This window comes from Trichechus manatus, unplaced genomic scaffold, assembly GCF_000243295.1.
Source record: "Trichechus manatus latirostris isolate Lorelei unplaced genomic scaffold, TriManLat1.0 scaffold00061, whole genome shotgun sequence".
NCBI lineage: Eukaryota > Metazoa > Chordata > Mammalia > Sirenia > Trichechidae > Trichechus > Trichechus manatus.
In genome coordinates this window covers 2,212,563-2,220,197 of record NW_004443997.1, presented here as the reverse complement: position 1 = coordinate 2,220,197, position 7,635 = coordinate 2,212,563, and the positions used below count along the sequence as shown (strand labels likewise).

The 7,635-nt window shown below is 45.8% G+C and overlaps 2 protein-coding genes across 3 annotated transcripts in view; one reads left to right on the top strand and one right to left on the bottom strand.

The window, feature by feature from the left end:
• The window catches only part of SFI1 (SFI1 centrin binding protein), a 124,318-nt gene extending 121,775 nt beyond the window's left edge, over nt 1-2,543 (bottom strand). The window contains exon 1 of the mRNA XM_023733708.1: nt 2,415-2,543. The gene's annotated coding sequence lies outside the window, so the exon portion shown is untranslated. The remainder of the gene's footprint in view (nt 1-2,414) is intronic.
• A 4,807-nt stretch (nt 2,544-7,350) lies between these two features.
• The window catches only part of EIF4ENIF1 (eukaryotic translation initiation factor 4E nuclear import factor 1), a 58,585-nt gene continuing 58,300 nt past the window's right edge, over nt 7,351-7,635 (top strand). The window contains exon 1 of one of the 2 annotated variants that reach the window (XM_004378968.2): nt 7,351-7,540. The gene's annotated coding sequence lies outside the window, so the exon portion shown is untranslated. The remainder of the gene's footprint in view (nt 7,541-7,635) is intronic. The other variant, XM_012556291.2, reaches the window with a different exon arrangement.

Here is a 7,635-nt window from a genome sequence, read left to right as displayed (position 1 = left end):
AGCTGCCATTGGAGTCATCACCTTTTTAAATATATGATGATAGTTTATCATTAGTCAAGTTTCACCTGTCTTCTCTATGAATCAACTAGCATTTTAGATGAGATATGATTGGAATTGCCAAACAACCATCATTCAAGACTGGTGATGGCAATAATGGCTGTGACTCCTGTAGATTAGGTGCTACTGTTGTTTTATCATTTTGGTAGAGAGAGGGGTTCAGGGATTTTCTCTTGGCCTTATCATAATAACCTTCACATGTCAGGGAGCCAAAATGAGGATATCTTCATTAACTAGGTGTATCTCTAGCCAAACACATAGGAACTAAGGAAATAACCATCAGAGGGATTCACCAAACCACTGGGCTCATGCTCTGTAAACCTTCTCCTAAAACACAATAAAATATTTTTTAAAAAATTAGGTGCACTGTAAAATAAATAAAGGTAAAATTTGTTTTATCTTATGACAACCCCCGCCCACCCCATAACTGCTACTGTGGTCAGTTTTTTATAGTGCCCTCTTGTTAATCAAGAACTAGAATTAATTTGAAAAAATAAAATAAAAAATTTCTGGGAAAAAAAAAAACAGACCTTACTGGTCTGACAGAGGCTGGAGGAACCACCGAGTCTACGGCCCCCCGACACCCTCCCAACTCAGAACTGAAACCACTCCTGAAAGTCCACCTTTCAGCCACAGATTAGACAGGCCTATGAAAACAAACAATACACGTTATTAGTTCAAGTATATGAGACCAAATGGGCAACACCTGCCCAAAATCAAAGACGAGAAGGCAGGAAAGGACAAGAAAACTGGACAAATGGATTCGGGGAACCAGGGTATAAAGGGAAAGGGGAAGAGTGCTGACACGTTTGTGGGGGTTGCAACCAATGTCACGAAACAGTTTTTGTATAGACTTTTGAATGAGAAACTAATTTGCACCATAAACTTTCACCTAAAGCACAATTTTAAAAAAAGTCAATTATCTACAGCCTTTTAGGAATCACATTTTCTGAAGTGCTACATAACAGCTGCCTCTCATTAATTCAATACTAGGTGAACATGGGAGATCTCTGGTTTAAAATTTATATTCTTTGTAAATTGCATTTTTTAAAAGTTATTTTCTAAGAATGAAAACAGAAAAAATGATGAGATCTCCAAGAAAGGGTTACAGTACTCCACTTGGTTCAGTAGTGAATATTTGTAACATAATGTAGACACTAATAATTTAACAACAAATTAATCAACTTGGAAAGATGAGGAAAGGAAATCTGAGAGAGCTAAGTACTTATCTCCCATGAATGACCAAAACAAAAAAACAAAACTTGTCATGGAGTACATTACAACTCACAGCGACCCTATACAATAGAGGAGAACTAGCAGGTAAGCTCTTAACCACTGTGTGACTACGGCTTCCCATTTATGACAGTCAGCACATAATATGTAAAACTGACAAATAAGAAATACCAGTACTGTCCGAGGATAAATTATCCTTCCGATTTATAAAAAACATCAGGAAAAACAAACAGAAGAATGGAAATTGGAACTGAGACATGGGGGCTATTTTTATCATAAGCTTTTAATATTTAATTTTTGAACCACTTATATCAATTTGAAAAGTGTAAAAATTAATGTAAAATATGTTAAATAACAAGTTTCTCCAGTACTGTGCAGTTTCTAACAATGACTGAAAAATGAATGATTGTGCTAAAGAAAAACGAAGAAATCTTGAATTTATCTTAAGTCCCAGGGTAAGTTTCAACTATTTCTTCGAAGAAGCTTCCCTGACACCTCCGAGCCTCATACTTTCATGGCACTTCGTAGGGTAACACGCAGTCTAAAACGTATAGATTCATAACACATTTACGGAGCGGGTACTCTGTGCCAGCCACAGTACGTAGCTCAATTTACTACAACCATCCCATCCGGTAGGTGCTGTTACCATCTCAGACATTTGATAGATGGTGTGGCCAAGATCATCAACTAGTAAAGGGCGGAGCTGGGACCTGAAACCAGGTCCCTAACACCATTCATTCAATAAATATTTACTGAACACCTACTCAGAGATTACAAGGAATCTGGACGGCCTCTCATCAAATAAAAACGAAGCCCCAATCTCCCACGATGGGAAGTGTCAAGGTCTCTGTTGTGCTGGCTCTCAGAAGGAGCGCAGAGCGGTCCTCTACCCGGTGCCATGAAAGCAAGGATCTGGAGACCTTGGGTTCGGACTGGCGCACGCTAAGGAGCCTTCCACGCGCACGGGATGCGGCGCCCCGGCCCAGGAGATAACAAGCGCCCGGCAGAAAGCAAGCGGGCGCCGTCCTGCACGCTCCCCTCACTCCCAGACCACAGCCTCGCGGGTGGCAGCACCCCCCGCATTCACTAGAGGAGGAAGCAGAAGCTCCCACAGGAAAGGTCACCTGGCCCTACTCCAAGGGGGGCTCGCCGCCGGGCTCACAGCCGGAGAGGCCGCGCCGCTCAAAGGCCAGAGGCGGTGGGGGCTGGGCCTCGTACTTATGAAGGCCGAGGCCTCCGGCCCCGGGGCGGGAAGAAGTCGCTGCGGTAACCTGCGGACTTACACCCTCCTCCTCACGCCAGCGCCAGCTACGTCCGCTTCAGAACTTCCCGCGCCACCGGACGCAGATCTCGCGCCGGCCCCACCCCTGTTTCCAAGGCGACGCGGCGCGCGGGGACGCCCCGCCCCCAACCCTGGAATTTGCGCAGCCGTAGTCAGGCAGGTTCCCACCTCCAACTTCCGTCGTGCGCCCGCAAAGCGAGTTGGCTCTGAAGTGTGTAGATGCAGGCACCGTCGGGGCCGACCCACAGGACGGTCTTTCCCCTCTGGATCGGCTCACTTTTCTCTGAGCTCAGCTTCCTACGACTTCTTTCCCCCACCTCCGGGTCTCTTGTGAGCCTCTCTGGCTCTTGTTCCCCATGGTTTCCTGGGGCGCGCGCATGCGTGCAAGGGGTTAGAACCTCGTTTTCGGCGAGAGCCGGGCTAATCTTACAATTCTTCCTTTAAAATAAGTTGTTAGCACTAATTGTTCGTAATGTAAATATTTCGTTCTTCTTTAATTTGGGTCTACCTTGATAATCTTGGGGATGGGGGAGGTAGGTGGCACATTTTGATAAACATCATTTGAAAGAACGTGTTATTTCTGGTTGAGACACCAAAAGTCTACCGTTATGGGTCAAAGTGCTTGAAAGACTTTACGTTAAAAACATCAGGCAACAACTGTTGTTGAGTGTCTCGGGATTAGAATCTCAGGTAATTCGTACTTTTGCTCTATTTTCTACATATATTAATCTTTGTAATTTAAAAGAAAGTGTTTAAACGGAGACTTTCTAATTTAAACAGAGGGACAAGGGAGCCAACCTTTTAGGGATGATTCTTAACAGAAGGTATGTGGCCAAGTAGAGTTTTAAAATTAATTTGGTTTCAAAGTCCTCCCAACCAACACTGTAACTGTTACTTACTGTAAAGTTGGTTTTTTTTATACGCACGTTTATACAAATCATATGTAAGTTACGCAATAACATCTAAGTTACGGCATTCGGGATAAATCAATCTAGGTGATTTTAGTTGATTTGCTGATACTTCCTCTTACATGCATTCACCACCCTCAGCTTTAACTTATTTAGGAAGAGATGAAAGGCATTTCCACGTGAGTTACAACGAAAATAATTAGTCCTGCCAGGAAAGATAAGAAGATAGGAAAATAGTATATAACAACACTAGCTAGTACAGCGGGCTAGTACAGCAGGCTCTGTATTAAGTACGTCCCTGTATATGAAATCAAAGATGAAGGGGTCTAGTTTCTGCCGATTTGCTGTGTAAGCTTCCAGAAGTCCTTTATTAAATTCTAATGTCTTTTTAGTCTATACCCTGAGGCTATGATTCCACAGCTGGCTTCTTGAAACTGGGAATTACCCTTGGAGCACGAAAAAGTCAATTTGTAGAGGCTCAGGACAGTTGAGGTGTTATCCCAGCCTTGTGAAACGAGGTTGCTGAGAATAATGGCCCGGCATTAAGCACTCTTACAGGTGCTCTTGTAATTTCTAGGTTTCCAGTATTTTAATTTGCTTCTCTACTGGGCTGCTGATTCCCCCAAGTGACTGAACCTTTGAGTCCCCTTATGCCAGTCATTGAACAATTCAAACCTAAATCAATATGTGACAAACACTTAGTACAGAACTAGAATAAATGATTTAGCTCACTCTTTCAAAACGGTTTCCTCATACTGAAATTTGATTATTAGTTGCAAAAGACCGAATTTAGAATTACAAATTACCATCCTTGCCAAGAGTAACATTCAAAAGCTACAATGAAACAAGGATTTGCAAGCATCTAGCTTTTACATGGGCACAGGTGAAAGAAGTTTATAGATGTACTCCCTTAGTAAATTATCACTTTTATTCCTAGATAATAATTGTCTTCTGTTTTTACAAGGACAAGAGACTTTGAGAGGTAAGAATCATGTGAGTTGAGGCGAAGGTCCTACAAGGCCTAAAGAAGAGACTGGTGGAAGAATAGGTCTTAGCTAGGACAGACCCCAAATCAAACCCATTGCCATCGAGTTAATTCCAACTCATAGCGACCCTATAGGACAGAGTAGAACTGCCCCATAGGGTTTCCAAGGCTGTAATTTTTATAGAAGCAGACTACCACATCCTTCTCCCACGGAGCAGCTGGTGGATTCAAACTGACAACCTTTCAGATAGCAGCCAAGCACTTTAACCACTGCGCCACCAGGGCTCCTGTGAAAACATACACCCCCCCACATGCACCCGCCCAGGAAATTATCTCCAGCCAGACCAGAATCATCATAGCTGTGATGCCTTGAGAACTTATTTCATTCACGTTCCATGGTAGTTTTAATACAGGTGCACAAATTCTTTAGTTCCACTCCCCGTAAATATAGGCCAGCCTTAGTGATTCCCATCTAAGAGAATGTGCCATGTGGCAGAACTGGCAGTGACTTTCAAGGCTAGGTTAGAAAAGGCAAAACAGCATCTAGTGAGGGTTATTCACTAAATAGATAAGACGAATATTAGGTGAAGGGAAGGACAGTACACACTACAGGGGAAGTCAGCACACGGGACTAAACCAAAGCTAAGAAGTTTCCTGAATACAATCGAACATTCCGAGGGACAGAGTAGCAGGGGCGGGGGTCTGGGGACCATGCTTTCAGGGGACATCTAGGTCAACTGGCATAATAAAGTTTATTTAAAAAAAAAAAACAAAAAACCAGCATCTGGCTCCTTCTCTTTGGACACACCCTTTAAATCCAGCCACCAGGTTGCGTGGAAACACAGGCCACCATGGAGTAGCCATATGTAATGTTCCAGCCAACACCCCTGCAGTCCCATCTGACAGCCAAAGCATGTAAGCGAGCCTTCACATGATTCTAGCTTCCAGTGTTTGAGCTGCCCCAGCTGAAACCTGCCCAAATTGCATTCATGAGCAAAATAAATGGTGGTTGAAGCCACTAAATTTGGGGGATGGTTTGTTATACAGCAATAGATAACTGAAACAATGTTTGTAATGTTATCTCCAATTTCCTCTATAAGCCTGAAAAGTAGGTACCGTCATCCCTATTTGACAGATGAGAAAACCAAGTTCCAGAGAGGTGAAACAGCTGGCTGAGGTTTCACACTAAGTGGCAGAGCCAGGATATAATAGCTTCAAAGAATGGGCCTTCTCCACTACTCCGTAATGGCCAGGGGATTAGACTAGGCCTATTTCTCCCAGCTTTAGGAAGAACTTGGATTCCAAAGAAGGCTTGGTTTTTAATTAATAAAAATGACCATTGTTTATGCTGTATTCTGTATAAGGCTTAAAAAAAAAAAAAAGCTTTATGGAGGTTGTATAAGGCTTTTAACGCACCTTATCTCAATCTTGACAACTGCCAAGAGAGTGGATTATCATCCTCCCAATTTTACGAGATGAGAAAACTAAGGCTAAGGATAAGTAAGTTACCTAACTTTCCACAAGGAGCCCTGGCTGGTGCAGTGGTTAAAGTGCTCGGCTGCTAACGAGAGCAGCAGTTCGAACCCACCAGCCACTCCGTAGGAGAAAAGATGTGGCAGTCTGTACAGCCTTGGAAACCCTACGAGGCAGTGCTACTCTGTCCTATAGGGTCGCTACGAGTCAGAATCCACCCCACCACAGTGGGTTTTTGGTTGGTTACTTTCCATGGCCTGTAGGCGGTGGCAGAGCTGGGCTGCAAACGCGGTGCCAACTTGGAAACGTTTTCCTCTCTCTTGACTCAGGGTGAAGAAAATTTGTAAGAAACATATTTTATTCAATATTACAGAAGAAAAACCTTTTCAATATTGTTTCCTCTTGCCAAGTCTCACAAATTGTTGTTACAAACTGTCAGAGGAAGAGCTTAGTGATAACTCATACTCCAATGCCGATTTCACAAGTGAAGAAAGTGAAGCTCAAAGAAAATAGGCCCCTTGGTAGAAATGGAAGGCTTTGTTGCCCTTTCACGTGAAAAATTACATTTCCCTCCACGCCTATGCATCATCTCGTATCATATTCCCGTAGGCCAGGCTCAGATGTGACCTCCTCTGTCAAACCTTCCCTGACCACTCCTTCCCAGCAAGGCAGTTGCTTGCACTGCTCAAAATATGGAACTTGTATTTGAATTTCGGTGCCCTGTCTCGACAACAAGTGCTGAACGCTTGACATTCACCATCTCATTTTTACCAAACCACACCTGCACTTCACCTCCACGTGCAGGTTATGGGTGGGAAATACATTTCCAAAGAAATTGTCAGTCGCCCTTATCTCGACAAAAATCAATCGTGGCAAATTTGCTGATTAATGCAGCAACACTTGATCTCCTCAAATCCTCTTTATAAATAAGCCGTTTTAGAAACGAAAAAAGCGAAATTCAAATAAGTCAGAGGTTTGCCCAAATCACACCACTAGTATGGAAGACGCCAAAAATCCCAAGTTCCCCTAACTCAGATTCCCACTGCCGAAGCCCCAAGATTTCTCCGCCAACACGAACTGCGCTGCCGCACCAGGCCGCACTGGGCCCACCTCGCCGCCACCGCTATCCGAGGCGACCAAGCAGGTGGTATCGCAGGCCCAGAGCTCCCCGCCCGCCCGCGCGTGGGAATACGGCTCGTTTGCTGGGGCTGCCCGCGGCGACTGCCTGCGTGCACCGGGGCTGACTGCCGTCGCCTCCGCTTCGCCACCGCCCCCTCCCTGCTGGCTGGCCAACTCAGGACCCGGCTCCGAGGAGCGCACCGTGATCCGCTCTTTTCCATCCGGCATTGCGCCGGCCACCTCACATCCGGGCGCGACGGCAGCGCCGGGCCCGGGTGCGTGGAGGGAGTTACTAAGCGGGAGGGGGACGAAGAGGAGGAGCGGAGGGCCGGGCCGTGGTTACGGCGGCTGAAGAGAGACAGCCTGATCGGGTAGGGGGGTGGGGGAGAACGAAGGCCGCGGGAGCAGCGCTCAGACCGGCGCGGGCGGCAGGGCAGGAAGCGGCGTTCGGGCCAAAGGGCCGCCGAGCTACGGAGGAGCCGAGTAAGGGCCCGGTAGCGGGTCTCGGGGCCGCGCGCTGGGCCAGCTGGGGACAAGGACGCGGGCGCGCCGCTCCTGGGGTCGCGTGCATGAGCGCG